We start from the raw sequence: 13,877 nt of genomic DNA, 5'->3' as shown, positions 1-13,877 counted from the left end.
CCCCTTTACCCCCATTGAAAATTAAAGGGTTAAAAAATAAATAAATATACACATATTTGGTATCGCCGCGTTCAGAAATGCCCGATCTATCAAAATATAAAATTAATTAATCTGATTGGTAAACGGCGTAGTGGCAAAAAAAATCCAAACGCCAAAATTACATTTATTTGTCTCCGCAAGTTTTACGCAAAATGCAATAACAGGCGATCAAAAGGTTTTTCATTTTCCAATTTTTGCCGATCTGTATTGCTCATCTCTAGTCTTAAGCTGGTGTCACACTAAGCGACAGCGACAACGACGTCGCTGTTACGTCACCATTTTCGGTGACGTAACAGCGACCTTGTAAGTCACTGTTATGATCGCTGCTTAGCTGTCAAACACAGCAGAAGCAGCGATCATAACGTCACTGTGCTACATGTGCAGAGAGCAGGGAGCCGCGCTTAGCGCTGGCTCCTTGCTCTCCTAGGTACAGTACACATCGGGTTAATTAACCCGATGTGTGCTGCAGCTACATGTCACAGTGCAGAGAGCAAGGAGCCGCGCACACTGCTTAGCGCTGGCTCCTTTCTCTCCTAGGTACAGTACACATCGGGTTAATTAACCCGATGTGTGCTGCAGCTACATGTCACAGTGCAGAGAGCAAGGAGCCGCGCGCACTGCTTAGCGCTGGCTCCTTGCTCTCCTTGCTACAGTATACATCGGGTTAATTACCCGATGCATACTGCAGCCACATGTCACAGTGCAGGAGCCGGCACTGGCAGCAAGAGCGGAGGCTGGTAACCAGCGTAAACATCGGGTAACCAGGGAAAGGTCTTCCCTTGGTTACCCGATGTTTACGCTGGTTACAGCTTACCGCAGCTGCCAGTGCCGGCTCCTGCTCGCTTCATTTCGTCGCTCTCTCGCTGTCACACACAGCGATGTGTGTGTCACAGCGGGAGAGTGACGACCAAAAAATGAAGCTGGACATTCAGCAACGACCGGCGACCTCACAGCAGGGGCCAGGTCGTTGCTGGATGTCACACACAGCGACAGCGACGGGACGTCGCTGCAACGTCACAGAAAATGGTGACGTAGCAGCGACGTCGTTGTCGTCGTCGTTATGTGTGACACCAGCTTTATTGTACCTTGCTTGTTTGGTTGTGCATAATCTAGTGGTTGAGATGCAATTCAAATTTATAGTCAGATGGAGTGAATTTTGGAAGAATAATTGCCTGAATACATTTATCTCCTCCGTCTCCACTAAAACAGTGCCCTGCTTTTTTTCTTACAATTTTGAGGATGTATTTTCAGAAAATGGGTGCAAGGATTTGCCTCCTCACCGCATGCATGATTGTCCTGTTAATTTAATCTCTGGGGCAAAACTTCCCAAGAGCAGGATGTATATTCTATCAGGCCTGGAAAGGCAAACAATGAAGGATTATTTAGTGGAAAGTTCTGCTAAAGAACATGTAATACCCTCCTCTTCTCCTTTGGTAGCTGGGGTTTTTTTTGTTAAAAAAGGTGGAGGTCTATGTCATTGTTTGGCCTTTCGTGATTGAAATTACTGTCCGTGACCTTGTCCTCTCCCTTTCATCCTTAATTTATTTAATCAGATTGTTGATGCTAAATGGTTCTGCAAGTTGGATCACAGGGGATTAGGAACAAAGAAAGGATGAGTGGAAAACAAACTTTAACATACCTTAAGGGCATTATGAAAACATGGTCAATCCATTTGGTTGATGAATTCCTCTGCGGTATTCAAACATTTTGTCAATAATATTTTTGTAGATTTGTGGTTATATAACTGGATGATATTTTGATTTATTCGTCCGACCTCAAGACACATCAGTTACACGTCAGGCAGGAATCACAGATAATACATAACAATAAACTTTATGCCAAACTTGAAAAATGTGTGTTCGCCCTGTAGAAGGTACAATTTTTAGGGTACTTGATGTCATCTGCGATTTTGCAGATGGATCTATTCAAGGTCCATGCTTTTCTGAATTGGGATCCTCCTGAACATCTGAAAGCACTACAACGCTTTCTGTAATTTGCCAATTATTACAGGAAGTTCATCAGAAACTTCACATGAATTGTCAAACCCCTCACGAATATGACTAAGAAGGGTCCGGTTTTCTCTAGATGGCCTTATCTTGCCCTCCAGGCTTTCCCTGCCTTGAAGAGTTTTGCTATGGCATCTGTGCTCATCCAATCCTATGTCTCACATTAATTTATTGGCAAAGTTGATTCATCTGAAGTAGGGGTTGCGGCAATGTAATCAGAAGGGCTGACTCAAAGTAAGTGGCATTCATGTGCCATTTTCTCAAAAAAGTTTTAGGCTGAAAGATGATATTGGCAATAGGGAACTGTTGGCCAGTAAACTGGCATTTGAAGAATGGCACCACTGTTTGAAGGGGCAGATCATGCTGTCACTGTCGTTACCAATCATAAAAACCTTCTGTACCTCGAGTCTGTTAAGTGTCTTTACCCGATACAAGCTAGGTGGTCATTGGTTTTTTTTTTACCAGGTTTAACTTTTCTGTTACCTATCACCCTGGGGTGAAAATTTTCAAAGCTGACACTTTATCCTGTAGTTTTCCTGGGGGTGATAACTCAGATGCTCCTATTTTACAGGAGGTGGTGGTCATCTCTGATGTATGTTCTAAGCTCGAGGGTGAGGTGCTGAAGGCTCAGAGGCACCCCTGCATCTTGTCTCTTAAAGACATTGTTCGTACCACTGCAATTGCTCCTCAAAATTTTGAAGGACTAGCATAACTTGGTCCTATTGGGACCCCCAGTTAATAAAGCAACCTTTGACCTAATTTCTCATCATTTTTGATGGCCTAGGTTGCTTAAAAAGGTAGTGGAATTTGTGTCTACCTGAAATGTCTTTGCTTATTCTAAGATCCAACATATTCGTCCGTCCATGTCTCTCCTACCTTTGACTATATAAAACAGACCATGGAATCGTGTATCTATGAACTTTATTACTGACTTTCCTTCATCCACTGGTAAAATCTTAGTGGTGGTGGATAGGTTCAGTAAAATGGCTCATTTCATTGCTCAACAGGCTCTAGCTAATTCTAAAACATTAGCTCATTTGTTTGTGTCTCAAATCCGAAGCTTTACAGGTTTCCACCCGATGTGGTATCAAATCTGAGAACCCAATTTGTTTCTAAGCTTTGGAGGGAAATTTGTTCTTGGAGTACAGCTGTCTTTTTTCCTTAGCATTCCATCATCAGTCCAACAGCAGATGGAATGCTTAAATCAGAATTTAGAGACCTACCTAAGATGTTTTGTGTCAGATAACCAGAAAAATTGGTCATCTTAAGGGGGCTTTACACGCTGCGACATCGCTAATGCGGAGTCGTTGGGGTCACGGAATTTGTGACGCACATCCGGCCGCATTAGCGATGTTGCTGCGTGTGACACCGATGAGCGATTTTGCATCGTTGCAAAAACGTGCAAAATCGCTCATCGGTGACATGGGGGTCCATTCTCGATTATCGTTACTGCAGCAGTAACGATGTAGTTCGTCGCTCCTGCGGCAGCACACATCGCTATGTGTGACGCCGCAGGAATGAGGAACCTCACCTTACCTGCCTCCCGGCCGCTATGAGGAAGGAAGGAGGTGGGCGGGATGTTCCGGTCACTCTTCTCAGCCCCTCTGCTTCTATTGGGCGGCCGCTCAGTGACGTCGCTGTGACGCCGCATGGACCGCCCCCTTAGAAAGGAGGCGGTTCGCCGGTCACAGCGACGTCGCCGGGCAGGTAAGTATGTGTGACGGGTCTGCGCGATGTTGTGCGGCACGGGCAGCGATTTGCCCGTGTTGCACAACAGATGGGGGCGGGTACCCACGCTAGCGATATCGGGACCGATATCGCAGCGTGTAAAGTAGCCTTTACATTACATACCTTGGCTAATTTTGTGTTAAATAATCAATGCAATGAGGCCACTTGCAAATCACTTTTTTAGTGGCTATGATTTCCATCTTCAATTCTGTATATTTAGTAGGGAAGGATCTTCGAGGTTCCTAGGAATGAAGGATTCTCCTTAACCCCTTCACGACCGGCCGATTTTTCGCTTTCCGTTTTTTTTTTTCGCCATTCTTTTTCTGAGAGACGTAACTTTTTTATTTTTAAGTCAATATGGTCATGTGGGGCTCATTTTTTGCGGAACGAGCTGTACTTTTAAATTAAACCATCATTTTTACCATATAGTGTACTGGAAAACAGCAAAAAAATTCCAAATGCAGAAAAATTGCAAAAAAAGTGCAATAGCACTATGGTTTTTGAGATATTTTATTCACTGTGTTCACTATATGGTAAAACTAATGTGTGGGTGTGATGCCTCAGGTCAGTGCGAGTTCATAGACACCAAAGCTGTATAGGTTTACTTTTATATAAGGGGTTAAAAAAAAAAATCGGCAGTTTGTCCGAAAAAAGTGGCGCACATTTTACGCTATATTCCGTGACCCGTAGCGTTCTCATTTTTCGGGATCTATGGCTCAGTGATGGCTTATTTTTTGCGTCTCGAGCTGACGTTTTTAACGGTACCATTTTTGTGCAGATGCTACGTTTTGATCGCCTCATTGCATTTTGCGCAAAAGTTGTGGCGACAAAAAAACGTCATTTTGGCGTTTGGAATTTTTTTGCCGCTACGCCGTATACTGATCAGATTAATTGATTTTATATTTTGATAGATCGGCCGTTTCTGAACGCTGCAATACCAAATTTGTGTATATTTTTTATTTTTTTAACCCTTTAATTTTCAATGGGGCGAATGGGGGGTGATTTGAACTTTTAGGTTTTTTGGGTTTTTTTTAATTTTTTAAAACTTTTTTTAACTTTTTTTTTTATTTTACTAGTCCCTCTAGGGGGCTATTGCGATCAGCAGTCCGATCGCATTGCACTATCTGCTGATCACAGCTACCTAGCTGTAAACAGCAGATACACTCACTGTCTTTTTCACTGTGCAGCGGGCACAGCGAAAGTGAAAGCAAGTCATGTGTAGTACAGGAGTCATCACATGACCCTGAGCTACCATGACAACTATCGGAAGTCACGTGATCGCGTCACGTGACTTCCGGTATCGGGCGGTAAGTAAAAGTTTACCGCGATCGCGCTTATAATGGCACTGTCACATATTGACAGCACCATATAAGGGGTTAAACGGCACGAGCAGATAACAATTCTGCTTGTGCCTAGCAGGCACACATCTCAGCTGTGAAAATCAGCTGAGATGTGCGCCGATCGCAGCATGCTGCCGCCGGCAGACCGCGGGCAGTAGCGTTATGACCGCTAGGACGTAATTTTACTGCCCGCGGTCGTTGAGGGGTTAGCACTGTCTTCCATTTGACATGGAGTGCTGAAACACCTTAGGGCCATGGGGGATAGTTACAAATGCATGGCTGAAAAAAGACATTTGTCAGGACTGGACTTATGTGTGAAAGATTTTTAATGGTTGTACACTAGGAATATCAAGTTGAAGGTTCCATCTTGGAAACTGGGTCCTAGGTTCATCAGTCCATACAAAGTAATCACAGGAATTAGGTACTGTGATAGACAGACTACTATTTTTAATCTTCACATCAAATTGGATATTATTAAATTGTTGTATTTCCAAAAAAAAAGATGAAGAAAGCAGCAGTTTGTTAACCCTCTAGAGCTTTTTAAAGATTTACTCTTTTTTTTACACATTTTAATGAACTCAAGTTTCGTGTCATAGTACATGTTAATTTTCTTTTTTTCATCTGTGGTTTAACCCCTTCACGACCTTTGACGGATCTATCCATCATGGAGCGTGTCATGTTAAGCCCCGCCCCCTGCCGTGGGCAGGCGGCGATCGGCACACATATCAGATGTTTTCAACAGCTGACATCTGTGCTTGCATGTTTCGAGTGTAATCGCTTCCACTCGCAACATTTAACCCCTTAAATCTCACTGCCAAAGTCTGGCAGCGAGATCTATATGCACGCGGCCATTATTTTTACTTACCGCCGCCCCCACCGGAAGTCACGTGCGTGATCATGTGACTTTCGGTGGTTGTCATGGTAGCACAGGGTCATGTGATGACGCCTGTAGCTATGACGTTTTACTTTCATTTTCACCCGGGCCGGGGCCGAATTAAACAGGAAGTGACCGTATCTGCTGTTTACAGCTGTATAGCTGTGATCAGCAGATAGATCAGAGCAATCGGATTGCTGATTGCTATAGCCCCGTAGGGGAACTAGTAAAATAAAATAAAAACAGTAAAAAAAAGTTTTAAAAAATAAAAACCTAAAAGTTCAAATCACCCTCCTTTCACCTCATTGAAAATTAAAGGGTTAAAAAAAAATAAATATACACATATTTGGTATTGCCGTGTTCAGAAATGCCCGATCTATCAAAATATAAAATCAATTAATCTGATTGGTAAATGGCGTAGTGGCAAAAAAATTCCAAACGCCAAAATTACGTTTTTTGGTCGCCGCATGTTTTACGCAAAATGAATAACAGGCGATCAAAACGTAGCATCTGCGCAAAAATGGAACCATTAAAAATGTCAACTTGAGACGCAAAAAATAAGCCATCACTGAGTCATAGATCCAGAAAAATGAGAGAGCTACGTGTTTCGGAAAATGGCGCAAAATGTGCGCCACTTATTGTACAAACTTGTGAATTTTTTTAACCCCTTAGATACAAGTAAACCTATACATGTTTGGTTTCTACAAACTTGCACCGACCTGAGGCATCACATTCATAGATCAGTTTTACCATATAGTGAACACGGTGAATAAAACATCCCAAAAACTATTGTGTGATCACACTTTTTTTGCAGTTTTTCCACACTTGGAATTTTTTTGCTGTTTTCCAGTACACTATATGGTAAAACCTATGGTTTCATTTAAAAGTACAACTCGTCTCGCAAAAAACAAGCCCTTATATGGCAAGATGGACAGAAAAATAAAAAAGTTACGGCTCTCGGAAAAAGGGGAGCAAAAAACAAAAACGCAAAAACGGAAAGTGCCCGGGGGCTGAAGGGGTTAAAGAGATTATAAATTACTTAAATATTGATGACCTGTCTTTAGGATCGGTCATCAATGTCTGATCGGCTGGGATCTGATACCCAATACCCCTGCTGGAAATGCTCATTTTTGGAGCTGCTTTTTCTTCTGATAGTGGCTGCAGTTGGGCACTACGCATTTGCCTATTATTTAAATCAATGAGACAAGGATGTGCATTACCCAGCCACAACCACTATCAGAAGATGGAGCAGCTCCGGAACTAAGCATTAACAGCAACCTTCTGCCACCATCGGCACTGAGAACAGCTGAATGGCAGGGTTGTTGGGTGTCGGACCATGGCCAATCTGTTAATAATGACCTATTCAGGATAAGTCAAAATGTTTAAGCAGTGTAGTGGACAAGCTCTTTAAGTATTTGAGCATTACAAAGCTAAAAATGTAATAAAAAATCATGCATTTTATAATCTAACTAAAAACACTTATGCGACTTGGACAATGAAGCTTCCACAGAAACCGACTAAAACTTTAGGTCCAAATTTTCTTATCTCAAGAAACAGGAGTAAATTTTAGAAAATGTGTGATAATGTATACTATAATTTGTTGATTGTAGGATTTGTAAGATTTTCTAAAATGAGAAAGCTAAACTGGCATAATTCCTGAAGAGTGAAAACAAAAAAATCATAAGTGCGTGAAATTTGGTAGAAATAGCATTGTCTGAATAACCATATAAAATGTCTGTATGTAGGCTGACTAACAAAAATGTTATTAAGTCAAATGGATCCTATTTTTCACAGTCATAATATTCATGTTTCCAGTACAATATGATTTTGGTCAGAAAAATAAAACAATAATTATGCTACTTTAACAAAATTTAGTTTATATGTACTCCATTTATTAATCAAGTTTGTTGTTAATTATATGCTACTGTAAGCATTAGAAAACACCAAATATCACTTCTGAACTGCTATTGTTTTGATTTGGACATTATCCATTTGATATTCAGGGATTGTCTGGTTTACCATACCCAATTTTTGAGTTAATAAAGAAAGGATCTTGATTAGAATAAATGCCAACCTAAAAATGTTAAATACAACAGAATACAGGACTTGATAACCATATTAAGAAGTCACTATGACCGAAGTCACCATACCAATTAAGAGAAGAAACTGACTCAGTCAATAATTCATAACCATTATCAATAAAGGCAAATACCAAATCATTTTGCAAAAAAGTACAAAAATATTTATTTTATTTTGTTTGTGACCACAACACAGAAAGACATACACAGAAACGTGATTTAAAATCAACACAGCAGAGTGGTGTGATGCAGGCGGAGACTCATTTATATATAATGTAGGTACACAAAATGTATGAATAAATACAGGTGAACTCTCTACACAGGTAAATATATACTCTGGAGAAATCCAATAATTAATTCTCAATAGAAAAAAATGCAGAAAAAAGCCGGTAGCAATAAAGGGTTATTTATAGTATCATGATTAGCCAGTACTATCACCAGACATGTGGACAATCATATAGTAATATAAATTTGAGGTAAATACCCATTACCATATGACGCCATAGTAAGTCAGATAATATGCAAGGGTATATATCACGATATAAGCTGAAACCTACTGGAACAGGCGTGCCACATAAGAAATAAAGCACAAAGAGCTGTCATAATGCAACAATTAATCAAAAAAGGTATGGAATTGAGTGTAAATGCTAAAGTGCCTTACACTAGTGGCAAAAACCAGCAATATCATCGGTACTAAAAAAGTATAAGGCTGCTATAATCATAGAGCAGCAACCCAGAGTACCACTGCTATGGCAAAAGGTGGCAATACTATTAGCGCAAAGAAAATATGGACCTGCTATAATAGCAGGGCAAAGCCCAAAATACTGCTGCAAATGCTAACCGGTAACCTGTGATAATGGTAAGAGGGATTCCTGGACTATTACCAACCAGAGTGGCGTCCCCATCAGAACACACCGCCCCCACCTCGACGCGTGTTTCGCAACAGCTTCGTCGGGAGGTCCCGACTGCTATTGCCACCTTTTGCCATAGCAAAATGACTTACTATGGCATCATATGGTAATGGGTATTTACCTCAAATTTATATTACTATATGATTGTCCACATGTCTGGTGATAGTACTGGCTAATCATGATACTATAAATAACCCTTTATTGCTACCGGCTTTTTTCTGCATTTTTTTCTATTGAGAATTAATTATTGGATTTCTCCAGAGTATATATTTACCTGTGTAGAGAGTTCACCTGTATTTATTCATACATTTTGTGTACCTACATTACATATAAATGAGTCTCCGCCTGCATCACACCGCTCTGCTGTGTTGATTTTAAATCACGTTTCTGTGTATGTCTTTCTGTGTTGTGGTCACAAACAAAATAAAATAAATATTTTTGTACTTTTTTGCAAAATGATTTGGTATTTGCCTTTATTGATAATGGTTATGAATTATTGACTGAGTCAGTTTCTTCTCGTAATTGGTATGGTGACTTCGGTCATAGTGACTTCTTAGGCTATGTGCACACGGTGCGTTTTTCTCGGCGTTTTTGCGCATTTTTCGGGTGCGTTTTTGGCCTCAAAACTGCATGACTTTGCTTCCCCAGCAAAGTCTATGAGTTTTCATTTTTGCTGTCCCCACACAGCGTTTTTTTTCAGCTGCGTTTTTGTGGTGACCACAAAAACGCAGCATGTCAATTATTCCCGCGTTTTTCACTGCGCTTTTCATCCATTGAGTTCAATGGGATGTTGAAAGACGCAATGAGAAACGCAAATAGCTGCGTTTTGGTGCGTTTCTAAGACCAAAAACGCAGCTATAAGCGCAGGAGGTGGGTAGTAAAGTGACGTGTACAGGAAGAGGATTCCTTCTGTCAGTAAATACAGAAGCGTGAATCCTCCCGGTACCGTCACCGCCGCGTCCATCTCCCATCCTGTGCATGTATGCTGCCGTGCGGCGCCATGTCTGGGCGGGAGGTGGAAGCGGCTGCGAAAACAAAAGTGAACAGTAGAATAAAAAAAAAAAAAGTTATACTCACCTGTGTGCAGCCTCGCGGTGCCATGCCCGCTCCCAGCTCCTGTCACGGTATCGCCGCTCCCGCTCCGGCTGTGTGCAGTCTCCCCGGGGCAGGACCTTGCTTGCAGGACCTGGCGATGGATCACCTGATGCAGTCACCTGACGCATCAGCTGATCGAGTCTCGGGCTGACGCGGGCGCCCGGCCGGTATCAGCGGATGCGTCAGGAGACTTCATCCCTGATTACCGGCAGCTGCTGCAGCGATCGGACAGGATCAGACTCCCGCCCCATCGCTCCGGGAGCTGCCGGTAATTCAGCACATAAGTGAGTATTATTTTTTTTTTTTTTTTCTACTGATGCATCAGCTGATTGTATAACCGGCTTTTATACAATCAGCTGATGTGTGATGGGATTCACATCCTTTAACCTGACACATCATCTGATCGCTTTGCCTTCCAGCAAACCGATCAGATGATATTGGATCCAGATTGGACGGCGCGGGACCCTGACTCAGGATTACTGCGGAGGGGGGTTCTTTATTTCAATAAAGATGGAGTCACTAATTGTGTTGTGTTTTATTTCTAATAAAAATATTTTTCTGTGTTGTGTTTTTTTTTTATCTTTACTAGAAATTCATGGTGGCCATGTCTAATATTGGCGTGACACCATGAATTTCGGGCTTAGGGCTAGCTGATAATATACAGCTAGCCCTAACTCCATTATTACCTGGCTAGCCACCCGGCATCAGGGCAGCCGGAAGAGTTGGATACAGCGCCAGAAGATGGCGCTTCTATGAAAGCGCCATTTTCTGGGGTGGCTGCGGGACTGCAATTCACAGCGGGGGTGCCCAGAAAGCATGGGCACCCTGCACTGTGGATTCCAATCCCCAGCTGCCTAGTTGTACCTGGCTGGACTCAAAAATGGGGCGAAGCTCACGTCATTTTTTTTTTTTAAATTATTTCATGAAATAATTTAAAAAAAAAGGGCTTCCCTATATTTTTGGTTCCCAGCTGGGTACAAATAGGCAGCTGGGGGTTGGGGGCAGCCCGTACCTGCCTGCTGTACCCGGCTAGCATACAAAAATATGGCGAAGCCCACGTCATTTTTTTTTTTGGGGGGGCAAAGAAATCCTGCATACAGTCCTGGAAGGAGGATGCTGAGCCTTGTAGTTCGACAGCTGCTGTCTGCTCTCCTGCATACACTATTGGATGGAGGATGCTGAGCCTTGTAGTTCTGCAGCTGTCTGCTCTTCTGCATACACTAGTGGAGAATGAAGAACACATTGAAGAAGGAAATGACATCAGACCTTTTTTTTTGTTCACTGATAAAAAACGCATAAGGACGCAGTGAGCAAAAACGCAGCAAAACGCAGCAAAAAAACGCACCAAATCGCGGCAAAACGCGTGCGTTTTTTGCCGCGTTTTTTCGACGCAGGTGCGTTTTTGTGCGTTTTTAGCGGCCAAAAACGCACAAAAACGCAGCGTCAAAAAAACGCAGCGTGTGCACATAGCCTTAATATGGTTATCAAGTCCTGTATTCTGTTGTATTTAACATTTCGTTAACCTAAAAATGTTGTATGTCCGTAATGATGCATTGTAAGTTATCAGTGTTGGTTCTTTGTAGTTGATACTTGATATCCAATTCCTGTATAACCCTACATGTCTCTGAAGCACAGTTAAGGATATAGTTAATGCAATTTCAGCAAGACTTATAACTAGAAGAATACTGAATCTTTTATCCTACATTTTATAAACCTAAAAATTATCAGACTGAATAAATATAAATACCTACTGGATTTTTCACAGTAAATAAAAATTATTTTTAATGTTCTCCTTCTTAGCTTCTCAATGTGTGTGAGCTTCTCAATGTGTGTGTATTATCCAGCATTGCAGTAAATTATATTTGTATATCTTAAGCAACTCTCTCTTCATGGATTTGCGTAAGCCACAGTAATTACTATTATTTCATTTTTGAATGCCAAATACATTTTCTCATAGCTTAGTTTAAATAATGTTTGCCTTTTGACTTCAAAACTCACCAACCATATTTTTTCTTTTTCTAAAACACAGAGTTCAATTATCATTTCACTAAATGCTTATCTTTATGAAAGCTGCTTTACATTGCTTGGTGTGATTTCAAACTTTAATGTCATGATATGCTTACAGCAGATAGAGCTGCAGTAAACCTCTTTTCCCTACCAAGTAAATACAAAGTATTCAGTGTTTTCGATTTTTCTTCCAAAATAAGTAAATGGAGGTACTCATCAAACAAATTACTTAAGTGACTATTTAATTTACAAGGAGTGGACAATAAGTAAAAAAAACAAACTGTCATTTTCAGTTACACACTGTTCATTGTGTGTGATTAGGGAAAAACTAACTTATCAGATTCCGCTAATTTAGACATAATTAAGTGAACAGGAAAAAACATTTCAGCACTACTAGGAAAAAATAGATTTTAGAATTAGCATGCTATGTATTCATTATGTTACTTGGCATGGTCTTTTGTAAAATTAATTGAGGCTTCTTGACAGTGAGATTCTGTGCCTTTTGGTTCTCAGAATTATTAGGAAAGCAACTTTAGGGCTATGTGCGCTGCCGGCCGACATTGAGTAGCGGGGCTGCGGCAGGGTGTGCCTGTGCCAGTGGACGATCATGTGAGCACAAGTATGAGATTTGTACACTTCTGGCCACATTCTGATTTGATGTGTCCAGCCTCAGTCAATTCATTTTCATTGAGCATGTCTGTTCAGCACGTGACCACATCTATGTAAATCGCATACTTGTAGCTTCATAACCTCCCACTCTCACCGCCGGCACCAGAGAATCCTGACAGCGTGCAGAGTGCACACTGTGAGAATTCAGAAGGCTGCAGTCACAGAGTGACACACAGAGTGACTGCAGACTCATCACAAATTTGGACAACCCCTTTAATGCTCCTAACAACATAAATAAAAACATAGTAACCCTTAACTTATCAGACGGCATAATACTTTATTATAGAGATTGCCCACTACTTTAACATTAATGTCCTTTCCTTAGGATAGGTCACCAATGTCTGACTGGTCAGGGTCCGGCACCTGGCAACCCCGCCAATTCCCTACACTAGGTGCCGGTGGTGGCAGCTGGCTAGAAGTGCTCAGTTCTGGATCTGCTCCGTCTTCTGATAGTGGCAGCAGTCTCCTATTAAAATCAATGAGATGGATGTGCAGTACCCGGCCGCAGACACCATCAGAGGACGGAGCAGATCCAGAAATAAGCATTTCCGGACACCTGCACCATAATCAGCTGATCAGTGGGGGTCCCATTGCGCTCACATCAGAAGCAATGCGCAAGTGGGACCAAGGCCTAATGTAAGACATAGTCAGTATCACAAATAAACATTTACATTCAGGTACCTTATAGATGATGTCTCTGAGTCATTTCTTTCTATTCTTCATCTTGTCCTGACGCCATGATAACTTTTCACATTCACATCTCGTCTCTGCAGATGTCCATCTTTTCCGGTCTTCTGTAACACATCCCGACACAATGCCCCTAAAATAGCAGAATGATTATAATACTTCTATTTAAAAATATCTTCCCTACACTGTGCCCCAGAATAAATAATGGCCCCAGTATTCTCTGCACAAAATATAACCCACACTGTCCCTCTTATGGTACATGCCCTCCATATTCCCTCTTTCCAAACTGAGCCTACTGTTTACAGTGTCCTTTATACTTTGTCCCCTTATACTGCCCAGTCTTTAAACTGTGCCTTCATCACACTCCCCCTCCTTGCTATAACCTCACACTGTCCTCCCATTCTGCCCCCTCTCCATACCTCCCCCTCCACTACCCAGTCTTT

This window comes from Anomaloglossus baeobatrachus, chromosome 4, assembly GCF_048569485.1.
Source record: "Anomaloglossus baeobatrachus isolate aAnoBae1 chromosome 4, aAnoBae1.hap1, whole genome shotgun sequence".
Lineage (NCBI taxonomy): Eukaryota > Metazoa > Chordata > Amphibia > Anura > Aromobatidae > Anomaloglossus > Anomaloglossus baeobatrachus.
This window is presented reverse-complemented; position numbering follows the sequence as displayed.